General features: G+C 47.7%; 1 protein-coding gene and 1 long non-coding RNA gene across 2 annotated transcripts in view; one reads left to right on the forward strand and one right to left on the reverse strand.

Annotated features, from left to right (window-relative positions):
- Tgfbr3 (transforming growth factor beta receptor 3) overlaps positions 1-20537 on the reverse strand; it is a 170826-nt gene that overhangs the window by 81995 nt on the left and 68294 nt on the right. The window lies entirely within an intron of this gene.
- LOC126509686 (uncharacterized) lies at positions 2164-5196 on the forward strand. Its single transcript, XR_007594227.1, has 3 exons — positions 2164-2283; positions 2685-2782; positions 4955-5196. It is a non-coding gene; the product is annotated as an uncharacterized lncRNA (long non-coding RNA).

Consider the following 20537-nt stretch of genomic DNA (forward strand, 5'->3'; position numbering starts at 1 on the left):
GTCATGGCGGGAAGCAAGGCAGTGCAGGCAGACACGGTGATAGAAAAGGAGCTGAGGATTCTTACATCTTGGCTCACAGGCAAGACGTAAGGAAGGGGGTCTATCTTACTCTGCAGGGCTTGAGCATTTATGAGACCTCAAAGCCCACCTCCACAGTGACACACTTCCTCCAACAAGACCAACCTACCCCAACAAGGCCACACCTCCTAATAATGCCACTCTCTTTGGGGGGCCGTTTTCTTTAAGCCACCACACCATAGCATCTAGTAGACTGGCCTCTGGGTACTACATTCCTTAGAGAGCATGCCCATCCACGTACACAACAGCGGACATTCTGGGCACTCAGTCGTTCCCTTGACCACATGATTTCTCTGCATTGCTATTTCTAAACAACAACAACAAGCACACACACTGGATAGTCATGTGGCTAGTCATACCTACTTTTTTGAGTTCTTCTAGTTGTAACTAAAATGAGAGGGAGGAGCTGGTGAGATACCTCAGAGAAGGAAGCTCACCCTGGGGGCTGTGGGATCCTGTTCTCTTCCTCTGTGTGCCCTGCTACAGATCCTAAACAAAGGGCTCGGTCAAGGCAGAACCTCCACAGCTGGAGCCAAATGAAACCTTCCCTCTCTGTAAGTTAATTTCCTCAGGTGCCGCATCGTCGAGATGAAGCTGACACAGGGGAGGGGGTTAGAATTGTGTTAGCATTCTGGAACCTGCCTCAGTATATAAGCGTGGGATGAAAGCGAGCATGCAAACACGTTGTAAAACAAATCCAACCCCTTCCACAATGGCCAGCATCTCCTGTAACATAATCCTTTGGGTCACTCGGCCTTCCTTTCTAAATTACAGGCAATCTGAGCAGGTGGTGAAAAACGGTGACTCAGAGACCAACTCTGGGCTGGATCTCAGCTCTCCCCACCAGCCATCACAGGGCCATCAGGTTACTGAGTCTTCGTGTGTCGTTGTCACAGGGGGCCGATCGCCTACCGATCTCATCAGGTGTCAGCGGATTAAAGATGAGACTGTATCAATCACTCAGAATACTGAGGGGCATGAGGTAAGTGCTCTGGTCTTATGTCTCCCCTATTAGAATCACCAACAATTGTTCCCCATTGCTTTGGTTCCTATGGAAAGAAGCTGAGCTTGCCTTAATGGTCTTCCAAACTAAAAACTGCAGCGTTCCTAAGCCAGCTCCATCTCCCTGGCCACACACGAGCTCCGGTAAGCTTCCTCCTTCACGTCCATTCTTTCTCCCTCGTATCGGCACCCACTTCCTCCACCCAGATCTCCCGAGCATCACTTTCAACGTCAGCATCTCTGGGACTCACTTGACTCGGCCTGCAGCCAGACTTGGAGATGCTTCAAAGGCCCCATAGGATGGGGGACAGAGACGGGGAGCTGTTTGTTTTGAAGTACTAAATATCCCGGGTGAGACGCCTTGTTTCCAAGTATTTATCTCCTCCACAAACCAACTGTTGCAGGCCTTGCTGCCAGCCTGGTAAAGGCCTTTACCATGTATGACACCAGAAAGGTTGGGACAGCTACAAGGCCTTCAGTTTCCCTGGAGATGCAAGGTCCATGAAAGGCTATGTATCACCACAGCAACCAGACTACAAACACGTCCGTGGGCTTTAGCCTGGACCTCTGGTAAAGCAATCTGGACACCATGAAAAGGCCAGGGCACCGGAATTGAAAGAGGATCAAAGTCAACATTGCACCTCAAGCTCCGTGTGCTGATCCCAAGGCCTCAAGTGAAACATCAAAGCCGTGTTAGGAGAGCTGCATGTCACAGCCAAGCATGTGCCAGGCTGAGCCTCCCCGCCTCAATGTGAAGGTCTGCGTAGGAGCTCATGCATGGTACATTTCCCAAAGCAACCGTTTCAAATTTGGCCTAAGAGCAAGGCAGGGTAAAGATGTATGTCCTTAGATCAAGTTACCCAAGCAAGCTGCAGCAGCTGTTGGTCCTGACTCTGGATGAAATAATAAGGGCGGGAGTGGTTTTCCAGATAAAATGTTAGGCGGGTTTTATCCCAAGATGACCTTAAATGGACTAATTCCTACAGATTTAACAAAACAAAACAAAACAAAAACCTTCCTTAGCAGGCCAGATAACTCAGTGGGTGAGGATGACTCCTACCAAGCCGGACCTAAGTTCTGTTCCTCCATTCCACCCTGCAAGCCCCACACATGGTCACTTGCAATGCCAAAGCCCGTGGCTCTCGGAGCGACTGGTGGGGTAGAGAGCAACTCTTCAGTGCACACCCTTAGGAATGGATGGAGGTAAGGGTGAACAAGGGGCCGGTGTGACTCAGTTATCACGGCCACAGTGCGAGGTCACACTAACGTTTTTTATTTGCACAAATATACAAGGGACAATTGGCAAAAAATGAACTAGCCAAAGAGAATGCAAGAGAGAAAAAGTGGTCCTGTCTCAGCGAGGGAAAAGACCACAAATTAATTTATCTAGTTTTCTCCCATGGGGTGAATTGTCACAGTGGCTCCTTCTCTGTGCTTTGCTGAGCCCACTCTAGGGCAGTGTGTGCCCTGGAGCTTTCCCTGGTGGTGAGCTGCAGCTGCTCCTAAGGGGAAGCACCCTGTGTGGCATCCTTCTAAGAGGTGGTGCAGACGAGGTGGTGGCCTCAAGACAAGGTTGCTTACTGGCTCTTGTTCACTTTTTTTAGAGATGCTTTTGACAAGAGGGCTGCATGGCTGAGACTGGGTTTCAGGAGGCCTGAGCTGTCTGTTTTGTACTGAAATATATAGCTTCTAATATGTTCAGGTAAGTTTTTTAAAAAGTCAAGAGCAAATGAAAATGACACAGCCATGGTGCCAGGGTCTAAAAATATAATTTTGATGGCATCAGTCTTTCCTTAAAGGGGACAGAGGCAAATCTTGATTAGGGCGCCGTTAGGGACGTGTGGGAGGGGGGGTCTGGGGAGTCTCTGTTCCCCACTGTTTACTTCTTCCTGGCGCATATACATATTCTCCACTGGCTGTTCTGCAAGCAAAGAGAATGAAATCAGAATCTGCGAGAGGCTTGGCTACTGCAAGAACACTGGTAAAAACCACAGATGAGACCAGAGCCCCAAATGAAATGTGTGTGTAATAAAATGAGAAGAGAGCTTGTGATATTCCACTCCAGGTGTCGAAAAAACAAACCCGAGGGGGTGCTGAGGTGTCCAAGTCTCACAGCTGGTGACTGAGACAAGAACCCCAGCACCCACTCATCACCTGGCCTCTACTGGCCTGCCAGCCAGCTCTTAAACAGCCACACCTCTGTTATTGTGAAACAGACTCTGTGGGTCTTTGGAATTCAAGACCAGCTCTTAAGCCACTGGTTAAGAACACAGAGACTAAGAAACACAAAGAAACAACATCCAGACATAGTAACACACAGCTGTAAGCCTAGTACTAGGATAGGGCATGCGTTCAAAGCCAGCCTGAGCTACACAGTGAGACCTTGTCTCGAAAAACAAGGATAAATGGGTGAGGGGAGGGGAATCAAGAGGGGATAAGAAGCGTAGCTTTTATTAGTTTGTCTCCAACTTTTATTAGTTTGTCTCCAACTTAGAGCGCACCTCACAGAAAACATGGAGTTGTTACATGAAGTAAAACATGGAGACAAAGGAAAGATCGCTCACCATGTGGGGTTCGGTTATAGCTTGATGCGAGGACATCTTCTCATTTACGGTTTTATAAAATGAAAGAGAAAAGAAAACAGAAAGCCTATTCAAAGGCTTCTCTCTACAGCGCATCTCCTGGGCACCTCTGATAAAGTAATGTTTTTAAATGAGTCAAGAGAGGCAAGAACTCAAGACCACTTAGAGTACACTCCCAGCTCACCTGGATGCTCCAACCGGAGCCTAGCACCGCTGAGTCTGGGGGAAAGTGAAATGATACATTCTGTTATTGAAACATTTTCCAATATTTGTTTCCAAATGCAACTCCACGGTCTTTTCCCTGTAAAGGGCAAAACACCAACTTGTTTCTAAGCTACTTAGTAATATTTTGGCACAAATAACCCAGTAAAGAGAGCAGTTTGGATAAACATTAGCCATGATAGTGGTCCCCAACCTGTCCCTCTTCTTAAGCCCCTCACGTGTAGATGACGATGCAGCCATCCAGGTGGCTGTTTCCTGGCAGCTCAGATTTACCTCCTATGATTATGTCAATGGACAAAACCCAGAACAACACTGAATGAAGCCCACATTAAAAAAAAAGCAGCAGGGGGGGGGGCGCTCACTAAATGGAGGAGGGAGCAAGGGAAGAGAAGCATGCTGTCTGCTGTATGTTTGCTCTGTTTGGCAAAATCCTTTAAGCCACAGGCACAGGACTGCCAGCGCCTGGCCAACAACAGGTGTGTAGCAAATAATGGGTTAACGGTTGAAGAACCATGGATCCCTCAGGGAAATCCGTCTTGCCTACTATCACTAACCTGGCATGAGAACTCTTAGGAGCCCCTGAATTCCAATGACCACTGGGAGCCTCCATTCCCACGCCAGCATAAGGAACTAAGCACATAGCCCTTGTGCTGAGAAGACAGGATAAAACAGTGTTTGTGTAGTTCACGGCTTGGGGGCAGTGTGCTGGTGCCATGATCGCCCATCACAAGTTTTGATGACAGCGACACTCACTTTGCTTCTTAATAAAGAGATACTTGTTTCTGCCATTTGTGGGTCTTTGCTTTCCTCCTGGGACCTGAGCTTATTGAAGGATCAGGAGGTAGAGCCTGGCAGGTCACGAGCCATCACCCTCGCCCTGGCTGGCGCGTCTCACTACTTCCTCAGCCCGCGTAAGCATGCACAGGCCTGGGGCTCGCTCTGCAACAGCTCTGCCATTTTCAGAAGTTTTAGAGAATACTGCTTTTATTCAGTAGCTCCCCATGCCCAGGGCCTCGTCTGCTCAAAAGTCCTGAACAGAAACTCAGTCACCTATGCTTTTTGCCTTTCAGCCCTGGGGCACCCCTTCTGGAGAGCCAGGAGCAGAGGAACCGCTAGACTAAAGCGACGAGCTGCTTCCCTGATGGCTGGGCTCACCTGGCGGTGGTGGTGGTGAGGGAACGCTGTGGTTTGCTCTAGATCTGTAACTGGGAAGCTTGGGGACAAGTGTTTATGTTCAGAGGCTTAAAGACACCCTCCCTTTAGATCCTAAATTACCTAAATTATCCTGCCCAGTGTTAAAGATATTAACTCAGCTGGCCTCAATGACCCGCAGTACAGCTGGAACACTTGTCTCTGCACACGCTCCAGAGGGCCAGCAGGCACAAGCTGTCAGGGCTGTGGAGCACTTGCTGTCCTCATCCACTCGCCTCTGCTTTATTTACCAGTCTCCTTGCTGGTCCTGGAAAATTCTGCCTCCGTCCCCCAGCCAAACCACATCCCTATTTCAAAGGTCTCCAAATTCTCACCTCCAAAAAGCAGGGCCAGGTTAATACACCTGGCTCCAATTACTCCAGCGGGGCCCGTCCAACAGGCTGGATGACTGAGAGCGTGTTTACCTCAGCCCAGCTGGAGCTGATTACCGCTATGGTTAACCTTCTGTTGTGTGTGTGGAAGGCGATGTTACTCTCCGTCTCTGTCCTTTCTTTCTCCCTGGGCAGAGCAGGGAATTCTGAGCTCTGTTCCTGCTTCCCTCATCAGTCCCACAATGCCCCGCACAGTCCTGGAAGCGGGCACGGCCCGCTGTCCAAATGCCTGCTTCTAATTTCTGCAGAGAGGGTCTTTGGTTTAGCAAACTGAAATGATTCCAATAAACAAAAGAAAGGGAGATTCAGGAGGGCAGGCGTTCTGTCCTGGCAGAACAGCAGGGCGCTCTGGAAAACCGTGGAGTGCTCAGCACTGGGGGAGATCTAAGCACTGAACTTGAAAGTGTTTTTCCAAGCGCTGAGAGGAAGCGCGCCCCCAGATCTGTAAACCCTGTGTCACCTAATCTTCTGTTTTAAGTAAGTCACTGGTTCAGCTATGAGGTGGCTCCTTGGCCACTTCTGCTGAGAGTGTCTTTAAGGACTGTTTCTCTAGTTTACCAGTTCCAGAAACACTTTCCATTCTCTTGCCCTGTTCTCACTAGATGCAAATTACCCCCCTTTCATTCTGGGGGCCTGGGCTAGTTTCATTAAAAATACAATCTTAATTCCCAGTATAGACTCAGAAAACCACAGCACGGGAGGAAAGCTGAAGAGTTCAGTCTCACCAGGGCCTTCCTAAGGGCGAGAACGGAAACTGATTCCCAGCTCTATGAACATACCAGAATTTCAGCAAGGAGATGGGGGACAGGGCTGATGTAGCTTGAGGAAGCACCTGCCACACACACAGACACACACACACACCACACACAGACACACACCACACACAAACAGACACACACACCACACACACACATACACAAACCCAGGGCTGGGTCCTAACACCAGCACAGGGAAAGGAAGATCATAGATAGACTCCATAATGTCTTTTATACCATGAAGCCTTGGTCTAGAACTACTGGGGCCAGTGAGGTGGCACAGGGGGTAAAGGTGCTTGCTGCCAAGCCTGCCAACCGAGTCACACAAGCTGTTCTCTGCTATACTGCGATGGTGGCACCCACTCACCCCCCATACACATAGACACACAAATAATTAGTGTAATAATAATTTCTAAGGAAACATTATTTTATGCCTGTACAATAGGCCTCTACAATAGTCAGCTATCAGTACCTGGATTTTCCAGAAAATGTAATTAATGGGAATTTTAATTGTAAACATGGCAGTTCATGCCTGTGATCCCGGGGCATAGGAGGTGGAGGTCAGAGTTTGTTAGTTTGTGGCTAACCTCAGCTATACAGTAAGGCATTGTTTAAAAAACTAACCAAATATTTGCTAAAGTTAAACTGTGTATTAATATATGTATTTATTCACTCAAAGCATTTATTTCATAAATATTTAAGTGCCGACTATGTGTTAGGTATCATTTTAGTTGATGGAAATATCAGAGGACAGAAAACGTCTATTATTATGGGTATTCATCTTGAAGAGACGGAAAGCGAGCATGTTTGGGAGTCTTTTTTTTTAAGATTTTATTTATTATGTATACAACATTCTGCCTCCATGTATGCCCGCATGCCAGAAGAGGGCACCAGATCTCATTACAGATGGTTGTGAGCCACCATGTGGTTGCTGGGAATTGAACTCAGGACCTCTGGAAGAGCAGCTAGTGCTCTTAAACACTGAGCCATCTCTCCAGCCCCCCATGTTTGGGAGTCTTGGGTGATGATATAAATCGTTTCAAAGATAAACCAGGGTGGAACATGTGGCAAGTGGGATGTGAGAGAGGACTGGTACTGTAAATGGGAGACCAGTGAGGGCCTCTCTGCAGATGGAATGAAGGAGCAACACTGATGAAAACCTCTCAGATAACTGGGAAAGATGCCCCAGGTCCCCGCAAGGAAAGGAGGAAGGGGTCAGAGTCAATGATCCCAATACAGTGATCAATAAATGGTAAAATGCTGGGAGAGGAACTGGCCGATCATTGAGACCCTGGGATGGTGTGGGATTCCCCTCTGTACGCTGTGAATGACATTGGCTAATAAAGAAACTGTCTTAGGCCTGTGATAGGGTAGAGCAGAGCTAGGTGGGGGAAACTAGACTGAATGCTGGGAGGAAGAAGGCAGAGTCAGGGAGAAGCCATGGACCTATGGCTTCATGTGCTGTAGCCAGATGTGCTGAAGCTTTGCTGGTAGGCCACAACCTCATGGTGATGCACAGATTAATGGAGATGGGTTAAATTACGATGTAAGAGTTAGCCAATAAGAAGCTAGAGCTAAAGGGCCAAGCAGTGATTTAAATAATACAGTTTCTGTGTGATTATTTCGGGAGTCTGGGTAATCTGGAAATGAACAAGCGACCTCCTCCAACACTGAGAGGGATTGAGATTTATTCTAGATATAAGAAACCAGCTTAAAAAGCCGAATGGGTGGATTCTGTGATCGGGCCTAATTTTTAAAGAATTGTGTTTGGCTTTTGTTCAGAGAACACATCTTATTAGCCAATAAAGATAGTGACTGGCATTTATTGAGTGATGGTTTGATTCCTGCCACTGTTCTGTTGTCTTTTAATTATTTCTGTCACAGTGACCCTATGAAGCAGATGATATTATCCCAGGAAATGAGGCAGAGAAGTGACCTGGGCCAAAGCGAAGACCTGGCTCCCAGTGTGAGCGTCCTCCTCAGACCCTGAACTCTCAAAAGAGTGGGTTAGAAGCCTACCACATATCAGATGTGAACACAGTGGTGCAAACCACAGGGAGAAGTTGAAGGCAGGAAGATTCTGGAAGTGAGAGATAACACTAAGGCGTTGGGGTTTTCGCCACTGACTGGTAGGTGCTCTTTCCAGAGAAGGAAAACACACAGACGGAACAAATTTGAGACAAGGTTGTTTGAAATTCAGAATAATTCTCCAAACTTGATAAGATAAGATATACATTTCATGTGGCTGCTGTAACAAGTAATGAAAAATGTAGTGACTTAAACAACAGAAATTTATCCTCTCGCTGTTTTGAAGGCCAGAGTTTCCCCAATCAGTATTGCTGGGCCCAAATCCAGGGATATCTGGAGATTCTCTCCTTCCACAAGCTCTAGGAAACAAGTTTCCACTGGTCTCTTCCGGTTCCTCAGTACTGCTGGTGTCCTTCAGTTTGTGACCCCATCTCTCTAACCCCTCTTCTGGCAATGTCATCAAATCTTACAAGGAAACTGGTGGCTGAATTTGGAATGCATAGGTAATATCCCCCGTTGGAAGGTTCTCCATTATACCCGCAAGACTCTGTAGAAGGTAACATTCACATGTTTGGGGAGTCTGATCATAGGCATATCTTTGGAGGTGAATAGAGATGACAAGACACTTTTCCCTTCTGCATGAGAATTTGATCTCCTGTAAATTCTCTTAATTCTGTAAACCTGGCATGCCAATCACAACACCCATATATTTGCTAGAAAATATTAAATATCTGTCAGGGAGCAACGTGAGCAGGCTTCCTGGGATCACTGGCTTTGTATATTATTCCTATGGAGCAAAGCTCCTGGGCAGGGGTAGGACATAAGACTTTTACATTAGGGTAACACACATACAACTGCAGGTGCATGCATATGAGAGCACACATGTACGCACATGCACACATGCACACCCTGCACGCAATACAAACATGCCCACGTGCGTGCACATACAGAGCTGCAAGAACATGCCTGAGTATACACACGCACAGGTACACACACACGCATGCACGCAAGCACACACATGCTCTCACATGCACACATGCACATACACAGAGGGACTGCTGTCCTTCCACAAGTTATCATCCCTGTCCTAGATCCTCTTGAATACACTAAAGTCACCTGTGTCTCAGATCTGAACAGTTCTCTAAACCCAAGAAGACAGCCCTGTAACGTACGTGTCTGTGGCCACAGGTTATAAACGTCATTTTAGTTAATTACTTCCGTTTCTTTCTTTACCACAGTTACCAGAGAGGTCAGAAGCAGAACATCCTGGGGTGGCCTCACTCATTAGCAGCAAAATGACTGACAAAAATGGGGGGGGTCTGGAAAAGAAAAGTATAGTAAACAAACAAAAGGCAGAATTTCAGAATTGCACGGGGAGCAGAGCCCAGCACCTACAGACGACTGCGCCATGTTCTTGCACTGTGCCTTCAGAGGGCCTCTCGCAGGATTACATGCAAAATCCTCAACCCACATCTCTGCTGGAAGTGCACAAGCAGGCTCATTACTCAGAGCCAAGATAAAGAAGAAATCTTTATGAGTACCGTAAGTATGAGTCATAAAAAATAGGAAACACATGTGGAGCATATGCTCAGTAACGGTACTGAGCCAGGAAAAGCGTTTGGGAAACATATATAAGAGCACGTGGCAGAACTGGACTCGGAATCACCTTTGCACGTTGATCCAACAACACGCCTAAGAAGCTCGCGGCAAGTCATGGGTTTGTTTATCACTCCGGTCTCTAGCAAACACAAGTCACTTCCCCCATAAGCAAACAAGTTGGGCTTTTTAAAATGCAAATATGAGGAAAGCTGAATCAATAAAATGTAACTCGGGGCAGACTTTGAAAGATTTTATGATTTGGGAAATTTGAACGGCTTCCAATTAAAACACTGAGAATTAAATCTTCAACAGCATGAAAAAAGGAACAAGATTCTTTCACAGTGGTGCTCTTACCATTTCATTTAGAGTCTCACTATCCTCACATGAATCCAGTGGGGGGAAAACTGGACTCTTCAAAACAGTGAAAGCAGGAAATGAAAACCGCCAGCAACACGTGCACTAACACACAAACAGCAGGAAGGGGCTAGTTCTGCAGCCCTCTGCAGGGCGCTGACCCCGCAGGTTCACATGTTGCAACATTTGGGGTCCAGCTGGGGATGCCATTGGGGGAGTTGTGAGCCTATAGGAGGTGGGGCCCAGCTGCAGGGGATGGGCCTTGAAGTTACACAATCCGGCCCCACTGCCTTTCTCTGCTTCTCAGTCAGCCAAGATGTGAGTAAGGGCCGTAGGCTTTGGTCACCGAGCCAGAAGCAGCTCTCACTGCCATGGCTTCCCTGGCACAGGGTTGCCCTTCTTTCCATCAGTATCAGTCTTTGTCACGCTCGGCAACAAGAGTAACGCTGGCTGTCATGATTGCTCAATGATTAGAAGCACTTGATTTGAAAGTCTGGCAATGAGAAGCTAATCCCAGAACTCACAGTAGGAGAGAACTGACTCCCCAGAATTGTTTTCTAACCTCCACACTCCATTCCCCTCACTCCCACACAGCACTTTTATTTATTTGATTTTAAAAGGAAATTAAACTAGGGAGAGGAGTCAAAGGGCCTCACACCTCACACAGAACCATGTGCATGCTGACAAAACCCGTCTACCTCCCTTGCCTTGTCTACACCTTTAGAAACTCTCAGATCCCCAAGGCAACACTGTTGCTATGCAGTAACACTTGAGGCGGAGGGACACCATAGGAAAGAGAGTTACAAAGTGTTGTTTTGGACTTCATGAAACATTAAACTTACCTAAGGCTTCAATAAAGTCACTGCTCTGTTAAGAGTTTTAATAGGCAAAAGATCTCAACTTGCACTTCACCGAAACAATGGTATGTGATTAAAACCCCCTTGGGCATGGCTATCTCTGCAGATCCCACATTCCCTTCTCCCTTTGCACCCTGCAAGCCTCAGTCCTCAGCACCCTCTGGACGTTTTATCCTCTCCCCTAAAGCACCTGGGGTTGTGCTCAGGTAACCTGTGACACTGCACTTAATCCAAGGGTTCACCTCTTCGGATGACTGTCACTTAAACCAGCACACGGCACTGAGTACCAACCCCACGGCAGACCCAAGGTAGATGAAACCCGCAAGGGATCTTGTGTGTGCACACTCTGACAACAAATAGAAATTACATGTTAACGTGCATGATGGGGTGTGGGTTCCAGGCCAGAGGGTATGCAATGATCCTGGTCCTGGAGCTGGCTTTGGTACTGGCTTTCAGCCACATAAACATCTCCTCTCGTCTCACTTCCAAAGGAGCCAAATCTACCTACAAAGGCTCCCTCCCCTTCCCTCCTTCTTTCCCCTTCATCCCTCACCTCCAAACAGATAGGAATACCGTAGATTCAGCTGAAGGACATTTAGGTTTGAACTGCAAACACCTTTACTCTACAGCACTGTTGTCACTGTTATGGTAGAAGTCAGGGACTCAGCCTAGGATTTGGTGCCAGGGACATTTCAGCACAGTTCCGTAGAATCCTCGTCCATGGTGAATCCTTACAAAAGCCAGCTTTATTTCAACTTAAGAGGAACTACCTAGTGTCCAAGCCTTTCAGGCAAGGCTAAGCCGACAGTAGGAAGGAGTACTAGATTAGCCTGAGGTCTAGCTGCGGTGGCCCCGTATGCTGGAATGAAAAGTCAGGGCACACGAGTGCAGCAGAGGTCGTGTTCCTGTGTCTTTAAGAGCAGACCCTTGTAAACGGCTTGCTTCTGCTGGACACCATGCTCTAAGTAAATAGACTCTTCTGGCCGACACACAACTTCCTGTAGGGCTCTGGTGGGTAAAGCTTGAAGGCACTGCCAAGTCCAACTTCTGAGTCGCCTTAGAAAACAAGCTACAAAGACTGGAGTCCAGAGTAAACAAAGGAAGCGCCACGTTAAACAAGGAACAAATTACTATATAGGCAGGGTTATTTTAAGTAGTCACCAAGCAAGAAAACAAAGTTTAAAAAAAAAATCAAGTTATTAGTTATTTAAGAAGACACAGTAGAGTAAACCCCTCTATTGGAGGAATCAAACTTAATTAAGTTTAGCAACATTAAGAACTGGCGGGGAGTCCCCAGTTCCATCGTGGGGACAGATCATGCTACATGGCCCAACTTCAAACCCGGCTCAGATCAAATGAGTGGCCCAGGGGAGCAGCGGGGAGTAAAGAACTATTCCCGGCTTCCTCTGCAGCCAGGGGAGACTAACTAGTTTACTAGCAAATGACTAAGCCCCAAGAGAGGAGAATGCAACAAGGATTTAAAACTGCACTGTGGAGAACAGAAACCTGCAGGCTTCAGGGTAAAGGGTGAGGTGAGTGAGACGGAGTTTAATTAGGGGAAAACACATGAGAGCAGCCATACAGACGGGAGCATTGGGGAACCACGGCAAGTCCACGGGCACCACGCAAACCAAACCAGCATGCACCACAGAATGCAGTAATTCAAGACATATGGTGAACTTTCGAACACTGTCCTCTTGCCATGTGCGGGCCAACGGGCATGAGCCAAAAGAGTCCCAAGACCTGAAGTCCACTCAGTGGGTGGGTATTCAGGGCTAATACACATGACTCAGAAGTAAAGAACACAAGAGGGGCTTAGAGAGATGGTTCGGTGGCTAAGAGCACTGACTGCTCTTGCAATAACTCGGGGTTTGGTTCCTGCATCCGCCCGGTAGCTCACAACCACCTGTAACTCCAATTTCAAAGGATCCAGTACCACCTTCTGGCTTCCTCTCCTGTGCACATACCTGCCTGCTGACACCCATATGCAGTCTCTCTCTCTCTCTCTCTCTCTCTCTCTCTCTCTCTCTCTCTCTCTCTCTCTCTCTCTCAATTGATTCAGCTGTTGAGTAAAGAATGAGGTCCGCCCAGTGCCTTTTTTTATAGTCTTAAATAAACAGTGGCTAACTATGTTACTTAGCTAGCTCTAAACTCCTGGGCTCAAGTGATTCTCCTATCTCAACCAAGTAGCTGGGACTACAGTCAACCAAACATGGGGGAAGAGCTTGAAACACGCACTCTGAAGGACCTCCAAGGATACCTGGGGCTTCACAAACCACACCTTGGCCCATGTGACTGTGTTCAAATCCTTATTGATGTGGCCATTCCAATCTCGTCTTCCACTTTTTAGCCCCAATCTGACCCCACTATTATCCCAGTCCTCTATGCCTGGGTTGGTAAGCTATTGCTACAAAGGGCCAAACAGTGACCATTTAAGACTTCAAAGGCCATATGGGTCTTTTCTATAGCATTCAACTCTAGCATCATATGAAACAGCCATAGACAATAATACAAATAAATGCATATGGGTGTGTCCTAATAAAACTTTATTTTCAAAAACAGACAACAGACCGATTAATGGATAAACAAAGTATGGTATTCCTCTACAGTAGAATGCTACTCAGGAACAAAAATAATAAATAACAGATACACATTAAAAATATACATGAATCTCTAGTGCATTACGCTAAACGGAAGAAGCCAGCTATAAAAATCACCCTGTCACATGATTCCATTATGTAATTGTCCAGGACAGACAAATCTAGGGAGAAAGGAGGTCAGTGTTGTTACGCTGGGCAAGAAGGCACAAAAATGGGGGGCGATGCGTTTTCTTTGAGAGATAACGGACGCGTGGGATTAGATTAGAAGGCTGTGGCTAGCTAACTGGCCAAGCAACCTGCAGAAGGAAGGGTTTGCTGGGGCTCACATTTTGAGGGTACAGTCCACACTAGTGGGAAAGGCACAGCAGCAGAACCATGGAACAGCTGCTCACACTGAATCCAAGCTCAGGAAGCAGACGGCAATGAGGGTTTGTGCCGTGTTCCCATCCGCCAGGGCTCTAGCTCCTGGACTGAACGGTACCACTCATATTTGGGTGAGACTCGCACTCAGTTAACTAAGCTAGAAAATCCCTCAAGGCATGCCTGGAGATTTGTGTTGGTGGTGAGGCTAGATGGTGTCCAACTGACAGTCATTACTAACAGAGCCAACTTATTGGACACCTCTATGCACATACTAAAGCCATTTTCAAACAGGTGAAACTTACATATATAAATGATCTCTCAATAGTTATTTAAAAGTAAATAAAGCAACAGGCAGTACGTGGCCTGAAGATGACGGTCACGGCCACACCACACACACCAAAGATCTTTCTTCCGTGTGTGGTTTCCAACCTTCCCTCTGCTATGCAGAGGCTCCTATACTTTGCCAGGCAACAATGTGTCGACTTCTGGGCACCTCCTCTAACCCGCACTCCATCCCATTCATGAGTTTCTGCCAAATCCTGCTGATGTCTTTTGTTACACTGCCTGTCATGTTGCATCAAACATATTCTTCTTTAATCCCGTGCAGGTGCTGCAGACAGGATGAGGAAGAACCTAGTAAATAACTCAAGAAACGGGTTTGTGAATGAGTAAACAAATGGATTATTTATGGAAGACTGGATTTATGAAGCCGTTCCCAAGCTAGGTGGAAACAAGAGGAGCCTGAGGCCGAAGATGGCAGTCCCAGGAGATGGACCGAGGAAGCCACATGGTAAGTGGAGAGGAACAGAAATCCCAGGGCAACGGCAGGGGAAATGGAGACAAAACTTGGCGACTGACCAAATACAGGGCTTGAAGGGACGGGAAAATCTATGATCAGATGCGAGATGGCATGGTGACACTTGTGGCCCCCAGGAGGGACCGGGGAAATCAGCCCTGTGATAGGAGAACTGACTTCGGAAGGCTCTGAAACTCCACTTCAGAGATAATTTTCTTTAATTAATGTTATTTGATGATTGACAGGCAAACCAGCCAGCCCAAAGTGCATACAGTATCTCCCAGTCAATGGCTACTATCCCCTCCGTGTCCTAAGAAGTCAGGCTTGGGGGAGTAAGCAGCTTCTCAGGAGCCCACACACAGAAGGTGCCAGAACAGAGACTCACTTCATTAACGGCCACCAACCACGCTGCATCCTCGGGAACCCAGGACGTGAAGTCCTAGAGAGACTCCACTGTGTCTCCTCTTGAGAAGCCCTCTTTCAGGAATCAGAGGCAAGAGGTTACAAAGGTGGCAATCCAAGTCCTCAGAGTAGGCAAGCCACCCCCAGGACTACAGAGGAAAACAAGGCCAAACAGTGGCTTGGACCAGAACCCCAGAGAGGGAAAGAAGGGAAACCGAGGACACCAAGAAACAGACACAAAGAAGTCAGACCACCAGATGAACAGCATTTAGAAACCAAGATGGCGGTGCCAGGAAAAGGATGCTTAGCGACCTCAAAGGCAGCAAAAGTAGGTGAGGAGTGGGAAGAGCTCTCCAGCAGGATGGGGCTCTGGGTGCTCTCAGTTCCTGTCCACAGTGAGTGGATTGGTACCTCTGGTCTGGCCCCCTCTGGAGGCAACTTGAAGGCCCCTTCCCAGTCCCATTGGCCCATGAGTTGTTCAAAGAATATCGTGTATGACACCCAGAGTGGAGCACAGGACAGAAATCAGGCAACAGGGAGGGCAGAAGGATTCCCAGATGTTCACTCTGGAGTTCAGAGACCTGCCACCCAGTTCCCAAATAAACATGGAGATTTATTCTTAAGAATGCCTGGCTTTCGCTTGGCTTACTTCTGGCCAGCTTTTCTTTCTTTATTTTTTTAAACTTATTTATTTATTATGTATACAATATTTTGTCTGTGTGTATGTCTGCAGGCCAGAAGAGGGCACCAGACCTCATTACAGATGGTTGTGAGCCACCATGTGGTTGCTGGGAATTGAACTCAGGACCTTTGGTAGAGCAGGCAATGCTCTTAACCTCTGAGCCATCTCTCCAGCCCCTAGCCAGCTTTTCTTAACTTAAATTATCCCAGCTACCTGGGTTTTTACCTTTCTCTATTCTATACACCTCTCTTTTCTTCTTTCTCTGTGGGAAGCTGTGTGGCCGTGTGGCTGGCCCTTGGCGTCCTCCTCTCCTCCTTTCCTTGCTCCTGGCTCTTCCTCTCTCAAGCCTAGGTTCCCTCTCCTCCTCTTTCTGCCCACCAGCCCCATCAGTTCATTCTCCTGCCTCACTATTGGTTGTTCAGCTCTTTATTAGACCAATCGGGTACTTCAGACAGGCACAGCAACACAGCTTCACAGAGTTAAAAGAAGGCAACACATCTTTGCATCACTAAGCAAATATTCCGCAGCACAAACGAATGTAACACATCTTAAAATAATATTCCACAATGGAGAGGGGAGGAGAGGAAAAGGGAGAAACAAGATATTGCCTAGAGGCCTCTTTAAAGTGGGGGACGAAAAAGTAAAATAAATATGTCTAATTTATACAGAAATATTTAAAAAACACAGTCAAGGAAAGGATGGAAGGTAATATAATAAACACTCCCGTGGAACTTTATTCTTCAAATAAACTTATTAGTGGTAAAATTCCCTTTATTCTCCAATAAAATGTCAAGATAGCAGATAAGGTGGGCGAGTGGATGCTGGGCACGCACACACTGGGCATGGGCCCAACTGGCATTACCAGGGGGCTCAGACTGTGGCAGGTCTGCTCCTTGCATTATTTTATGGCTTTTATATGCTATTAGCAATGCTAACAGGGAAAATAAATCTCATTTTCAAACGTGGAAGGAGTTCATGTAGAAACATGCTCTAACAAGAGTCCAGGAGACTTGAAGAGTCAAGAGCAGCGACCATACAGATGGAGGATGTGATCCTAACCTCCAGGAAGGTCAGATACCACACTGGTGGGCAATACTGTTGCCGGGCAGACTTAAAAGGGGTCCAGGAGAGGAGGACGAGGCCGGCAGGTACGAGGCCAGCAGGTAAGAAGAAGGTTGTTTGGATTTTCTCCCCATCTACCAGCTCGGGGCAGCATAGAATGCAGCCCGGCTTTACATCACACCGAACAGAGTCCACGTGGCTCAATTTCCCTGCTGGGCCAGGGGTCTAACCTAAGCTCTGAAAGGCAGTTTTACACCATGTAGACAGTCCAGTGGTAAATGACAGGGTTTAACCAACCCGAGTCCTGGTAGGAAAGCTGTAACTTCTCCACTCAGTGTTTCCTGGTTTGTTTGTTTTCTTTCTTTCTTATTTATTTATTTATTTATTTATTTATTTTGCCAAGCCTGGTGTTGACTAGTACCCTTGGTTTTCAAATTCGGAATTCCAAACTTGGTTTGGAAGTTCTTAGTTGAGAGTTAGCTGTTGTTCAGATTACACGTCTTGCCCCGACTTGTTAGAAACCATCCCGAACAAAGCAGTTTCTGCTCCGGGCGTACTGATCTCTGTGACGACATCCCTGCCTTGCTGTCTCCCATGCTGCTCCTCTTCCCAGGCCTGGCCTGTCACCATCACACTGCTCAGCAGTCAGCATCATTTAAACGCACTGGGAAGAAAGCCATTTCTCCTGGAACATAGGACTGGAGGTGGTGGAGTGACAGAGGGGAGAGAGAGATCTGGAGACATTTAATAACCCTGCTACAGGTCTGTGATACAATGACAAGTTTAGGAATAATCCTCCCTGCCACCCTGGAGTGACTCTCCTCCCAAGGGCAGGCAGTGCTTATGTCGGATGAAGCTTGTCGTGTCAAGGCCAGCGAGACAGCTCAGTGGGCAAACCCACTGGCAGCCAAGCCTGTGGACCTGAGGGAGGCCCCAGAATCCACACAGGGGAAGAAGAGAGCTGACTCCCACAAGCTGCCCTCTGACCTCTGCACACACTCAACATGGCACACACGGGAGAGCCCACACATAACCCCGATATCAAGCCATCAGTAAACTGATGTCATTCTTTTAAAAAGAAAGGATGCAGGAAGGTAGCTGAGTTACCAAGGTAGCTAGAGAACATGCCTAGTGTTTAGGAGGCCCCGGGTTTGATACCCAGCGCTGAAACAAAACACATACAGTATTTTTTTTAAAAGAAAGAAACCAAGTTTCGTCAGTGTCTATGTACGAGAGGAGTTGACGTCCACACTAGTTTAGTGACAACGACTATGTAGGTTGCACATAAGGTGTCATGAATGCAAAAATCCTCTTGAGGCTGAAGGCTTGTTTCCTTTTATATACACATAGGACTCATATACACAGAGAACACATTCGTGATTAACCACAGAACAAACACACTCCCCTTGGGGAATAAATGCAGCTAGTTTAGTGGCATGCTGTTCTGTCGTGTTTTCCAAACATCTAGCCTTAAGTGGCATATCTGTTCTTTTTTGAGATGGGTCCAGACAAGACACACACTCTTTCCTCCCTCTCCAAGTACTGCTCCAGCTGACTTTTAAAGAGTAAGGGAGAAAAAGACAAAAGTTGCTCATGTGTTAAGATCACAGAAACAGAAAGGAAGACTAGATGCTGACAGACAGGTGAGCAAGGAGGAAAAAGTCATCCAGGCAGTGGCCGGTTACACGGAGCTATCCAAAAGATGTGGACTCAGAGAGGGTCTTACTTCACCGTGGGTGGGAGTCTCTTCTTCATTTGCCCCCCCCCACACACACACACAGCCAAAGCAGGTGTATTAGAAGCACCAGCTCTCGGGTCAGGTCTAATGACTTGAATGACAGCCACAGAAAGCTTCTGGAGACTGGCTGAAAATGAGATGAAAGTTCCTTGGCAGGGGTGTTCCATGGAAGCCCAGCGATGGCTCCTGAGGTTGAGCCCTGCGTTTTATAATTGCTGGCATTTGCTATGCTAATCCTAAACCACACAAAAGAAGAGGCCCTGCCACGTGGAGCTCAATTGCAATACTACTGTGAAGCCCTAAGAATGAAAACAGCAACGACAATGGCCCGAGAACAAGAACCTCCGTGACAAGCGTGTGCAAACCTGACCCTCCCGGGGACAGCCACCTCCACTGAGTAACTGGCAGAGCTCACTTGGCCTGGGATAAATAGCTCAAGAGAGGCCATCTCAGAGAGCCAGAGGACGACCAGAGACTGCTCACAGGTGGGAGGCCCACTCACCTGTCATCTCAGAGTGGACAGAGAGTCAGAGGACAACCAGAGACTGCTCATAGGCGGCAGGCCCACTCACCACTGGTGGCACAACCTCTCAAAGCCCAGATGTCTCCTTCCACTCAGACAGCCAAGCTTCTCTTTCAGGCTGCCCAGGGCTACCTGAGTGTCTGTGACCATCTGGCAAGGGGAGGCCCACTGTGGCCCCTACCACCAGACTGTTGTTACCATTATCTGGAGATAAGAAAGCGGTTAAAAGGACAGTAGCACATTTTGGGTCTTTCCTTCCTTCTCTTTCTCCTACTCTGGTCTTTCCTACCCCCAGGAAGAGACCAGGAAGGGACAGCTTGCACACGGAGGGATGGATACTGAGAGAACAGCTTAGAGCCACATGTGTGATTAACACAGCCATCAGCACAACCGTCGAGGAGCTGGAGCCACACTTCAGACTCCATCATAGCAAACAAATGAACCCACACGGCCAGCAAAGTGAGCTTTTCTCTCCTCACCTTACATGTCTGCTCACAAAGCTGATGTGTCTGTTGTTGGGAGCTCACCCCCAAATCCTCTTTTGGAAGGAGGCTGAGAAGCAAATACATCAAATTATGAGGGGCTACGGGCTTTCTAGCAGGTGGAGTTACTGAACCTGTTCCCTTTCCCACGGCAGTGAAGCCTCCTGATTCTCACGCCAGCCCTGCAGCCAGGCACTGGCTCACTCACCCACTGACACTCCTTCGTGGGCCGAGTCACGGTGCCTGGGGAGAATGCACGAAGCCCTGGGCCCAAATCCCAACACCACATACAGGGAACATGGTAGTACACAGGTATAATCACAGCATGCTGGGAGGTGGACGTTTAATCCCCATCCCTCCCCCACCCCCAAAAAGAACAGTGTCTCTTTCAACACCAGAACACATGTAAATAAGTGTCCATGTCTCCTCGCATGTAGCCGTGCAGGAGGCTGGCCCTCAGCAGTCTTTCCGGGAAGAAACAATGAGATAGGTGGGAAAAGACACACCAACCCAGGAAACAGATCACAAGAAACAAAAAGACAGGAAACAAACTGTCACTATTCCACCATCTAGCGAAAGCACGCTGCTACAGCCAGGCTCTGAGGCTGTGTGGCCTTCTCACAGTCAGGAGGTGCCCCAAAGCACCAGACTCCGGCTTCACAGAGAGGAGGGGGACTGCTCACTCAACAGGCCCTAGGTGTGGACAGCAAGACTGCTCAGAGAGCGAAAACGCTTGAAGACCTGAGTTTGAATCCTGGTGAAGATGAAGGCGGAAGCTGACTCCACAACTATCCTCTGGCTTCCAGGAACGTTCCTCCTCAGCACCCAC

This window comes from Alexandromys fortis, unplaced genomic scaffold, assembly GCF_014885135.2.
Source record: "Alexandromys fortis isolate MF-2015 unplaced genomic scaffold, M_Fortis_MF-2015_v1.1 scaffold_87, whole genome shotgun sequence".
Lineage (NCBI taxonomy): Eukaryota > Metazoa > Chordata > Mammalia > Rodentia > Cricetidae > Alexandromys > Alexandromys fortis.